Raw genomic sequence first — 13285 nt, 5'->3', positions numbered from 1 at the left:
AGAATGAGGCGTATGTGGGTGGTAACAGGGGAAGGTGCTTGAAAATGGTGAGTGGAGATCCGAACGCAGGCGTGCTTAAAGGTCAAAACGGGCGTTTTATGGGTGTGCATAATTAATCCAGCAGCGTCATTGACCACGTCACTGGGTTATTTTATAGCCAGAACTGCTCGCAAGATTGTGGTAGCAAAAACCAACCACAAGAATAGCGAGCAGTTCATACGCTGGTCGATGTACTCGATTAATCTAATAAATAGCGGACATGACGTATGGTGCGAGAGGCCAGGGGGCGTTTTTAACAAATAACCGAGCGTACGTTTTGCTAGCTCGTTCAGACTTAGAGGTGTGAACAGACTGCAATTTGCGAACGGATCATTTGAATAGCCACCCCTTGTTTTTGAACGAACGACCGCAAATAGCGAACGGCTCTGAATCAGGCCCATTGTTCTTGTAGAACTTTAAGCAATTTCTGCAATAGTGTTAGCTAATTAGCTTAGCATTACAGAAAAGGTGTAATTGTTTAACTTTCTTTCCCCATAATCCCTTTTGTCTTCTCCCAGAGTCCTCCTGTCAAATCTTACAAAGATGCAGTAGTGCAGGACAGGGAATGCAGTGGGTGCAGTCACTACAGGGCCCAGAGAGGGCCCTTGTAATGCTGGGTTGTCCCACCTTCCCAGAAACACTGCTCTGTTTTTTGAGGGCAGAACAGTGGGGTCCATGAACTAAAGCTTCAGTATTCACCTACTGAAATTTTGCTAAGGAGCTTGATTTGCTGCTGGTGAAATGTGAGGAGCTCTAGGATCTGCATTGTTGTGTATGAAGCACAACTAACAGTTTTGAAGTTACAATTGCTTTAAGTACATATAATGGCTGAAGAGAGGACAATCCACTCAGTTGCACTGAAGGTTACAACATGAAGCACAGTACAGGAACTTTTACAGATAAGATTCCTATTTGTTACTGAAATAAACTTTTTTTTTTTGTTAATTCTTTCGCGAGAAAGTTTTGCATTTGTTGAATAACATCTTGTTCCTAGAAAATTGTGATGTTTTCAATACTCCCTGTGACTCTGACATCACCGGCAAAATTGTGCATCTCTAACGCTTAATAAACTCTCCTAATCCCTGTGTATATAAACTGCCATGACAGCTTTCAGAACTCTGCAAATGCAGAACTGGGTAATTAGTGGCCGCGCAGAACACTTCCAGGGCATGACTCAGATTAGACAGTAATGGGGTTGATAGGTTCTGCTTAATGCACAGGAGAAACCCAGCTATAATACGGAGCATAAATGCCATTTCCACTGACAGGGAATTGAAACCATTACTTTGCTGAAGCTGAAACTAACTATTTATTAGAATCACTAAAAACATCTAAACCGCTTAAATGGAGGCTCTAAATATGCTCCAGACTTTAACGTTTCCAGAAGATGGAACAAATGTCAGGTTTACATACAATAAGTAGCCTTCTGTGAGAATCATTATGTCTCAGTTATAAGTACAGTAATCTCAGCAGAATAGCAGGGAGATGTATTCTTTATGGTAAGTAAGGTACCCTGATATTTATAATGTGTGCAGAATGTGTCACAATGATACAGAAAATAAATGCACCGGAATCGTATCCAGAGCGACCTCTACAGCAAGTTAATAGAGTGGCTGGAACTTCCACAATACATCAATTTATTAACCTCTGGTTTTAAAAAATATCTATTTATGATCATTGGATTTTTAAAAAAAACTAATAATAATAATACTAATAATAATTATAAAAATCAATGTATAGGAAGCTACATGTGTCATGTGTTTAACAATGGTTAGGGCAGAATATACCTCAGTCTTCATCACTACCCTTCTACAATCTCAGTTGTATCTTATTGGAGTCTGTTCTGGTGCATTATTTTAAAGGGATGCGGTCATAATCCCGGCGTGTAGGATGCCGGCGCTTAGAATGCCGATGCCGGAATCCCAACACCTGTCAGAATCCCGACCATTGGCATCCCGACGGTAAATAGTGGGGTTAGAGGGAGGGTTAGGCACCAGGGGGTGGGTTAGGCACTAAGGGGGGTGGGTTAGGTTTACGGTGATGGGGGGGGGGAGATTAGGTTTAGGCAGCAGGGAGGGAGGGTTAGGGTTAGAGGTAGGGAGAGGGGGTGAGTTAGGATGCTGACCTACAGGTGTCGGTATCTTAACCCTATCGGGGTGCTGGTGTTGGGATTCTGAGCCCCAGCATCCTGTACCCAACACCTTTTAAACACTGTGGAGTACTTAAAATCTTTATTAGTGGTCTTTTAGGTGGCTGGTTATGTTAGGTTTCAAAGCACTGCAGATGACACTAAGCTATACTGTACATTATAACCTGCCTAATAACATTTTAGTAAAGGATGTTGTGCGTACACCAAAGAAGAGGGTATGGTCTTTCTGTGTGGACACATGGTCATGCTATGTGATGGATTGCCTTCCAAAGCTCTGAGTTACACCCATCCCCTCCCCTAAAAAGCATTCTTTCAATGCCTATCACAGCTGCAACAGGTATGAATGGTGTTATCAGCCAGCAGCCCAAACTCCCAATTGAATGTTGAATTTGGAATACATGTACAGATCTGTACAAGGGTACTTCAGTTCCCTCTAACTGGAATGGTCATTGCTAAATTGGGAAAGTTGTGAGGTATGAGGTAGTACCAGGCATAAATAAATAAATCATTACAAAAAGATTTGCATTCTCTTTCATGTAACCCATGCCTCGGCAGGTCTGCTAGAATATAGCTGGGTCGTGGGGCTAGTCAAAAGATGTCAGTTGCTGGTTCAGGCCTCTAGAAAATGGCACCACCTTGGCAGTCCCAACTGGTGGGAGAAGGGAGAACGAAAGATTTGCTGAACAGGGGAGGAACATGCCATATGCTCTTAATGGTACGAAGAAGAGAGAAAGAGAATGAAAATGACAGACTGGGGAAGTAATTTGGTGGCTGCATCCCTCTTTGCGTGCACAGGATAAAGGGGTATTGCCATGCCTCACAGGGGGATGCAGAGAGTCACGAGGGCGTGGCCTCATAGCACATCCTGCCTGTCTGTCTGCATGCCGACTGAGCAGAGTGCCAGTGCGAGGTTCTGGTTTTGTTGTGGACCCGGGGTGGTAATAGGAGCAGACACTGAAACAGGTTTAAAAGTAAATGTGGAGTTTTTAATGAGTGGCTTAACAGACATGAATGTGGTAAAACAGAAAGTCAAGGTATAGCACTAAAGTGCACTTGGGAGCTGTAGTGAGGCAAATAGTAGAAAGTCCAGTTAGTGACAGGCAATGGAAAATGTCCAGGTAGTGACTGGTTAAACTTGCCAGAGAGAGCATGTGACAAACCAGGATTAGGCGAGCAAATCACATGGCCGGAGGCAAGATGGCGGCGCCCATGCCAAATGGAATGGAAACACTGCCAGGCCTCACCAGCGCAACGTGACTGCATCCCGTGCAGAGCCACGCACAGCCAATGCCCATCGCCACACACCAGCACCACCGCCAGACGCCCCCCGCCACAGTAACCTCACAGGTAATACCCATCGACCACCATGCCGAGAAACCCTGGTCGTGACAGCCAGAAGGAGTAGCTGGTCGGCCAGGCTAAACCAGCCCATCAGACCATTGGCCCTTCTGACATTTGACAGAAATACCAGATGTCCAGTCTGGCCCTGTGTAGCAGCAAGGAGGGGTCAGTCTGCTCGTCTAGGCTCCCGGACTTGCTCCAATAGTCTGGAATGGTGCCCACATCTAAAATAAATATGTTCAGCTCAGGCAGGATGGCCTACTGGCGCATCTACTGGCATACTGTGATCATTGGTCCTGTATATGCTGGAATTAATACACACAATACACTTTGTATGACGCGTATTAAAGCTGGTTAAGTACTAATTCTGCCTTCTTCATTGACAGGCCACACTCACTGTAAAATTATGCATTTGGAAACCCCCCTCTGGAAATTCTGCTTTTGCTACTGCCCTGGTCCCTGTTGCTGGGCCTGGATGCATGAGGACACATCTGTATGTGAAGGTGTAAATGATGTGTGATAGGTATGTGAAGGTGTAATGGTGTGGGAAAGGTATGTAGAGGTGTAAATGATGTGCGACAGGTATGTGGATGTGTAACTTATGTCAGACAGGTAGGTGGAGGTGTAAATGATGTGGAACATGTATGTAGAGGTGTAATGATGTGGGACAGGTGTGTAAAGGTGTATATTATGTGGGACAGGTATATGGATGTGTAATGATGTGGGACAGGTATGGGTTGGTGTAAATGATGTGGGACAGGCATGTAGAGGTGTAAATGATATGACACAGGTATGCGGAGGTTTAAAGGATGTGACACAGGTATGCATAGGTTTAAATGATGTGATGCAGGTATGTGGAGGTGAAACGGTGTGGTACAGGTATGGGAGGTGTAAATGATGTGAGCCAGGTATGTTGAGGTATAAATAATGTGGGTTAGGTATGTCAAGGTGTAATGATGTGGGACAGGTATGTGGAGGTGAACTGGTGTGGTACAGGTATATGGCTGTGTAATTGATTTGGAAGATGTATGTGGAGGTGTAAATGATGTGGGACAGGTATGTGGAGGTGAAAATGGTGTGGTACAGGTATGTGGATGTGTAAATGATGTGGGAGAGGTATGTGGAGGTACATTGATTTGAGAGGGGTTTTAGAACTTGCAGATGAGAGGTAAAGGTGTGTATTCCAACTTTTTGCAAACTTGTATAAAACACTGCCCCAAAATGCTGGAAAGACTAAAATTTTAAGAAACATGCTCGCTAACCTTTTTCAACCATTAATAAAAAGTGCAACAATAGCACTGACTTGTTGAACACCACTGCCCTGTATAATCGGAGTACATTTGGGGTGCATCAAACAGTGCCCTAATTGAGCTAACACTGGGCCTGATTCAGCAAGGAACGTACAGGAGAGAACGCACGCACTCTGCCGATGTTTCAGCTCTGCACAAGCATCGCAGTGCGTGTGTGCGAACTAGCTATTGTGAATCGCGATGAGTATTGTCTATGCAAAGTCAACGCAGAACCAGAGAAAAGTGATTGTCATGAAGTGCTGTTCTGTGGGGGTGTACGGGCAAATGCAGGCGTGCCTGTGCGTTGGATCGCGTTTTAGGGGCGTGCATAATTAAGCCCTTGCGGCGACGGCCGTAGCCTGAGGTCAAGTTGCAGGCAGGATGTGGCGCACATCCTGCATGGACTCAGGTCAACCACTAATATGCTAATGTGTTCGATGGTGCTCGATGTTACCTATGTTTCTACTGTCTTGCATGGTATAACAGAATGCACGTTAAGGGAAGTGGGAGGTATTGTGTTTTGCTAGTCATCTGCGTGCATATGCATTTATTAGCATATACTCGCAGCATACGGGTGCGTGCGTCTGCATCTGTGCGTTCCTTGCTGAATCAGGCCCACAGTACTTTATTTTACTATACACTTAGGGCCTGATCCAGACCCGCTCGCGAGCGCAAAGCGCTCGCAAGCGGGTCGATGGTGCCCTAATGCGCATGCGCACGACGGAGGGAGCTCTGTCGTGCGCATGCGTGAGACCCGCATAGCGACAGCCAAGCTGTCGCTATCGGTCTCGCACCAAAGGGGGCGTGCTGTCGATGGTGACTGACAGCACGCCCCCTTTGGTGGGCGTGCCGGGGGCGTTGCTGCCCAGACGGAGGCATTCCCATGGGAACGCCTTCAGTCTGGAGCCGTCCCCACTGACATCACTAGAGATGTCAGTGGGAGTGATTTTGGCTCTGATAGAGCCAAAAGCACTCCTGGGCTTGTGGCAGCGAGACCCTACTGCAGGGTCTCGTCGCAAGCCCGATGGTCGCGATGGTCTTGACCATCGCGACCATCTTTTTGGCCGCTCGCATAAGCTGTGGGTGGTCACCCACAGCTATGCGAGCGGCCAGGAGGTAGGAGGGCCCTCCTACCTCCTTTTTAGGTAGGAGGGCCCTGATTCAGAGCGAGCGCTCTGGTCAGAGCGTCCGGCTCTGAATCAGGCCCTTAGACCAGCGGTTCCCAAACTCGGTCCTCAGGACCCCAAACAGGTCACGTTTTGCAGGTCACCCAGCAGGTGTACAGGTGTTTTCATTACTCACTGACACATTTTAAAAGATCCACAGGTGGAGATAATTATTTCACTTGTGATCAGTGGGGAGACCTGGAAAACAAGCACTGTTCGGGGTCCTGAGGACCAAGTTTGAGAACCTGTGACTTAACAATTTCATAATAGTATTTCCTTGTTATTAGTGGTGTATAATATTCTCAGCACTCATTCTGATTCTGTATGTAGAGACTGCATGGTAGCACTATATGCTGGATTATATATGTATGTGTAAAATGAATTGCATTGTTTTTTAAGTTTACAAAATGGAAATTATTTACCATGTTTGGCTCAGTGGTTGCAGTAACTACAATTATGTATCACTGCATATTGCAGCAATACATACATAGGGTTAGATCTAGCAAACCTTCTAAAGAGGAAAAGTGGAGGTGTTGTCTATAACAACCAATCCGATTATAGCAATAATTTATAAGGTACATTCTATAAAATGATAGCTAGATGATAATTGGTTACAGTGGGCAAAGGAACTCATTAAGAGCCGCTCGCTAGATTCCGATCGTGCTGAGTAGTTCGTGCATGCGCAGAACGAAGCATTCGCGTGCACGTTCTGACAACATCGGCCGCGTATGAGCAAGCGGCCGCTTGCGAGCAGGTCTGAATCAGGTCCAAAGTGTTTTCGAACTCAGTTCGACTCGGAACCCCTAATTCAGTTGTTGGCGGTTCTCGGAGAACCAGACCTGCACATGGGTTGGGTATGAAATACCAGCACTCGGGATGCCAGCAGTCAAAAGACACCAGAGTAACTGCTGGGAAACGGTGAGGCTGCCCGTTAAAGCTTGCTGCTGAAGGTCCTGGCAGTGTGCCTGTTTTCCATCAGTGATTGACAGCACTTACACCTGGAGGTGGAGAGCGGAAGGTGGATGCCTTCTATCTGGAGGTCGGATGTGTTGCAGACTCTCCCTCCTACAATGCGGGCAGTGAAGGGAGCTGGAAGCCCGGTGTCAGAGCTGATTGGAAGGAAGGTGGTGATCTCCCGGTTGGCGGACTCCCACTTTAGGATATCAGACTTGTTTTGTTTGCATGCTTGTATAAGCATTCATATGGACACTGATGACTGGGTTACAACTGCTATGCTTCTTTATTCAGTCATTTGCAAACTTGCAACATACTGTACACCAGACTACACCTACTTCCCAGCATTCCCCATGGTCCTAGGGACCGTCACTGAAGATTCAGGCTTTCACATACAAGTTAGGGAGTGTCTACAAACATTAGGTATATATAATGCAATAACATCACAACCTCTTTTCTTTAAAGATAAGCCCTGTATTCTTCAGTGCAACAATTCAACAATGTAATATGTTAAGTATATCATCTAACATGTTTAAATAAGTCTCTCACGTCTGCAAATTTCTCTTTTGGATCTTTCATACACTGTCTGTGTTTCATCAACCATGTTGGACCTTTCTTGAATCATTTGTTCACCATTATCCAGATTATCATACATGTCAGATGAAGGATATTCTTCAGTCATGTTGTCTTCATGTTGGTTAGTTTGAGATCTTAAATCCACCCGATTTATTTTTATTTCTGTTCCACGCTCTGTGCGTATAGTATAAGATCTTGGTGCTACCTGTGCTTGCACAGTACCTTTCTGCATCCAAATGCCTTTCTCTCTGAGATGGACTTAACACCCGATCTAAGATCAAACAGGCTTTTTGCTAGTCTATCATGGAAGTTTTTGTTTCACCTGTTGTTGTTCCTTACTCAGTCTGACTAATGTTGAACTATGCGTTTTAAGCAGTTCATCATGTATTGGAAGATTTGCTCTAATTCTCCTTCCCATCAACATTTGTGCTGGAGAGAATCCATTCTGCAGAAGTGTACTGTGGTAGATTAAGAGTCTTTTGTAGAAATCTTCTTTACCTTCCTGTGCTTTTTTCGTGAGACTCTTTACAGTTTTTACTGAACTTTCCACCAATCCATTTGACCGTGGATAGTGGGGACTTGACGTAGTATGGACAAATTCCCAATCATCAGCGAATTGTTTAAATTCAGCATTGGAAAACTGAGGACCATTGTCATTGAACACCTCCATAGGAACACTATGCCTTGCAAAGATTGACTTCATGCAATTGATTACAGCTTTACTAGTAGTTGTATGTAGTGTCTTCACCTCAGGATAATTAGAATAATAATCAGTCATGACAATGTACGTCTTCCCATTACAATCAAACAAATCTGCGCCTACCTTCTGGTATGGTCTCTCTGGCACTGCATGAGGACTCAGCTGCTTGACTTGTTGCTTTGGTCTATACATAAGACATAACTCACATGTAGCTGTTGTCTGTGCTATGTCTTGGTTCATTCTTGGCCAATACATCACTCCATGTGTCCTCCGCTTACATTTTTCTTCTCCTAAGTGGCCTTCATGTATCTTGCACAGCATAGATTTTCTTAGTCGTGCAGGTACGACAAACCTATTGCCTTTGTAAATGATGTAATTGACAATAGTAAGGTCACTGCGGTACATTCAATAATCATGAATTGATATTGGACAAGCATTTTTTTCTGCTGGCCATCCTTTCAGAATGATGTCTTTTAACACTTTCATTGTGTCATCTGTCTGTTTCTTTTCTAATCTGTTCTTATCTTGCAAGAGACACTGGGAGAGAAGCTACAATCAAATCCACATATGCTTCTATCTCTTTGTCCATCAGACTTCCGGAACCTTCACTTTTGTCCACAGCATGAGAAAGTGTGTCAGCAATGTACATGTATTTACCGGCACAGTACAGCAATTATACATCATATTTCTGTAGTCTTATAAGCATTCGTTGAATTTTCACGGGACAGTCATGCAACGATTTAGTCATGATAGCTACCAATGGCTTGTGGTCAGTTTCTACTGTAAACACTTGACCATACACAAATTGATGAAATCTCTCACATTCAAAAGTGATTGCTAGAAGTTCTTTTTCTCTCTGAGCATACCTTATTTCTGCACTTGTCAACACTCTAGATGCATAGATTACAGGTTGCCATGTATCTTTATGTTCTTGCAACAATACAGATCCTAGGCCAAATTGAGAAGCATCTGATGAAATTCTTATTCTTTTTGCAGGCTCAAAGATTTTTAGTACCGGTTGCTCTGTAATGGTCTGTTTCCCATTTTGCCAACTTTCTTCTTGTTCATGTGACCACATCCACTCATTATCTTTGTCCAATAACCATCTAAGAGGTGCTGATTGTTCTGAAAGTTGAGAAATAAATTTTCCTAAGTAATCATTCCTAGGAATCTTCTGACATCATCTTTGTTGATATGATGTTCCATATTCATTATGGCTGATAATTTCCTTGGGTCAGGCTTCACACCTTGATCTGGGACTACATTACTCATAAAGGTAAGTATTTTCACGCAAAATTCACATTTGTCCTTGTTTAGATTTAGATTCACTTTTCTGGTAAGTTCCATCACTTGTCTCAATCTAGAATCATGTTCTTCCTTTGTAGAACCCCAGATAATAATGTCATCCATCATTGTTTCAACACCTGGAATATGTTCAAAAATTATGTGTATTATTTTGTGGTATACTTCTGGAGCGGACAGTGGGCCTGATTCAGAGCCGGACGCTATTTGCGCTCGCTCGTTCAGAAAAAGGGGCTGGCTATTTCAATTGAGCGCTCGCGCTTTGCGGTCTATTGACACCTCTATGTCTGAGCAAGCGAACGAAACATGCGCTCGCTATTTTGTAAAGACGCCCCCTGGCCGCTCGCATCCTACGTCATCTCCGCTATTTATTAGATTAATCGAGTACATCGAAAGGCGTCTGAACTGCTCGCAGTGCTTGTGGTTGGATTTTCCTACCGCAATCATGCGAACAGTTCAGGCTAAGAAACAACCAAGTGACGTGGTCGATGACGCTGCTTTGTTAATTATGCACACCCTTAAAATGCCCGTTTTGACCATTTGGCACGCCTGCGTTCGGATCTCCACTCCCTGTTTTCAAGCACCTTCCCCTGTTACCACCCACATATGCCTCATCCTGTCACTCAAATTAGCAGGCACTCGCTATTTTACTAGTGCTCGTATTTCCGACCGCAATGACTGGTTGGCGCATGCGCATTATGACCCATACGCATGCGCAGTTGTGTGAACATCGCTCGGAGCAAACAAGTGGCTGCTTACGAGCGGTTCTGAATCAGGCCCAGTATCCCATATGGTAGTCGAAGAAATCTGTATTGACCTTCTGGTGTATTAAATGTACACAGCTTTGAGCTTGTATCATCTAGCTTCATTTGCCAGAATCCTGAAGATGCGTCCAGTTTACTGAACCATTTTGCTCCTGCAAATTGCGACATGATTTCATCTCTGGTTGCTAATTTGAAATGTTCTCTTTTAATAGCATGCCTGTTGGAGGAGACATCTTATCCATTGCTACTCACAGTTTGAAGTGACAAGAGCACAAGGTATAGTTTTCACACACTGAGTATCACAGTTTTGCAGACTTTTGCAGGATCATCTCACACTCTAAGCACTAGCCGAGTCCATTTACACTTCTTCCAACACCATGTTTTGTTTGCATGATTGTATGTGCATTCATATGGACACTGATGCATGGGTTACAACTGCTATGCTTCTTTATTCAGCCATTTGCAAACTTGCAACATACTGTACACCAGACTACACCCACTTCCCAGCATTCCCCATGGTCTTAGGGACCGTCACTGAAGATTCAGGCTTTCACATACAAGTTAGGGAGTGTCTTCAAACATTAGGCATATCTAATGCAATAACATCACAGGACTGAACTGCTGGATAGGTCTGTAATTACACAGAGCATAGCCCTGCATCATCATCTTATGTCCCAGCTGGAAAGCTATAAACAGTGACAATTAGCTTCCCAACATAGCGTACCACATAACACCCCCTTGATTCTGGCTGGCCACAGCCTTTTCACTGCAACTATTGCAAAATAATAGAAACTTGATAACCTTAATAACTACCATTGGAATATCTACACTTAACCACTTAACTGACAAATTATTTTTCCAAAAAACGCTCCAAAATTGTCGGTTTCTTTTATGATTGAATTAGGTCAAGAACATAATTTTAAACTTATCCATCACTATTTTATTTGAAAAAATATTTTTTTTAAAACCCAGTATACCATAAAAATAGCAATTTTTATGTTATACTGCAGTGATGGCTATTGACAGTTGTACCATCGATGGTTCAACCATCATTAGAAGCCATCAATTGTTTAGCGATTGGGCAAGATCTGTGTAGACCACAACTGTCGATGTTTCCTAAACATTGATTGAGGGCTACCATCGGTGGTGCAACATTGATGGTCACCAGCAATGGCAAGCCACTTGTTTTCAGTCAGACCATCGATGTTTGGAAACCATCAATGGACGTTTGCCATCCCTAATCAGATGCTCTGCGATATCTATCGATATATATATTATATATATACACACACACACATACGTGTGTATATGTGTATATATATATATATACATACACACACACATGTGTGTGTAAGCAGAAGCAGTATATATATATATATATTATATATGTTCAATATATATATATATGTACAATATATACATATATATTTATCGAATATATATATATATTCAATATATATATATATATATATATATATATATATATATATGTTCGATATATATGTATATATCGAACATATATATCATACTGCTCCTGCCTACACACACATATGTGTGTATATCTATATATATACACATATATATATATATATATATATACACATACACACGTATGCATATATATATATATATATATATATATTTATTTTATATATATTTATTTTAGTGCTATTTTTATATTTTGCCCAATCACTGTGGCCAGCAGTGATCGGGACACATGGGGAGTTGGGGAGGTGGAGCTGTGGCCGGGAAGGAGTGGGAGGGGCTGCCGTGGTACATAGCAGAAGCGGCGGCTATCAGAGCCTCCGCTGCTGCTGACTGCACAGTGATCTCACTGATCACTGTGATCCGGAGCCGCAGCGGGAGGGTGTCCTGCTAGCGGCCCGGCTACATAGCAGCAGTGGCGGCTACCAGAGCCGCCGCTGCTGCTTTTCTCACACAGTGATCACACTGATCACTGTGATCCGGAGCCGCAGCGGGAGCATCTCCCGCTAGCGGCCCGGCTACATAGCAGCAGCGGCGGCTACCAGAGCCACCGCTACTGCCTATTACTGAAATGGCAGCCCGATCACTGCTGGCCACAGTGATCGGGTCACAGCAGCAGCGGCTCCATGAGCCGTGGCTGCTGCTTCTAGGGGGGTGCCGCCGGGGCCCGATCACTGTGGCCGGCAGTGATCGGCCCACAAAGGAGGAGGAGGCGCAGGTGTAGAGGGACCGGCAGGTCCCTCTGAGATGGGCGGCTGCTGGAAGTTAACTTCCAGCAAGCCGCCCACTGTGTTTCTCTGACTGGTCATATCAGATACGACCATGTCAGGGAAAGCCCAGTCTGGCATGGTCGTATCTGATACGACTGTGCCAGGCAAGTGGTTAAAAGGATATAATTGCTACAGGGACTCTTCACCTTCACAGCACAGAGAGATATCAAATTGCAAACAAAGTGTATCTCTGTACTCCAGAACAGTTCATCTTTACTCAGTACAGGCTTAAAAAGGGGAAATGGAGTCAGCTCTAGGGTACAAGATAACAATTAAAGAGTACAACTGTATATGCTTAGCCGGCAAAAGTAGGAAAGCATAGGGTCTTAACAATATCTTCCGTGCACTACCTCTACAGTCTGAGCAGAGCAATCCAACTAGGAAAGGACTGTGAGCCTGATTCAGCAAGGATCGCAACTCCGAACATGCATGCAATTGGCCAATTGTTACGCACTGTGCATGCGAACGTGGCGCAGTGTGCATGCGCAAACACTCTACTGCGATCGGGACTGTGATCGCTGTGGCTATGCAGTCCCATCGCAGAGTGATTGACCGAAAATACTGTTTGTGGGTGGTAATGGGGGGGAAATGCAGGTATGCCAGTGTGTTTGAATGCCATTACAGGGGTGTGCATAAATTAGCCATTGTAACGGCATATGTGGCTTGAGGACTCATAGCGTGCAATGAAGTTAGCAATTCCTGAGTAAGGTCAGAGCTAGTGCAAGTGTGCGTGAGGCTGCAATGGTACTC

This window comes from Taudactylus pleione, unplaced genomic scaffold (genome assembly GCF_031769625.1).
Source record: "Taudactylus pleione unplaced genomic scaffold, aTauple2 ptg000138l, whole genome shotgun sequence".
NCBI classification, from domain to species: Eukaryota; Metazoa; Chordata; class Amphibia; order Anura; family Myobatrachidae; genus Taudactylus; species Taudactylus pleione.
This window is presented reverse-complemented; position numbering follows the sequence as displayed.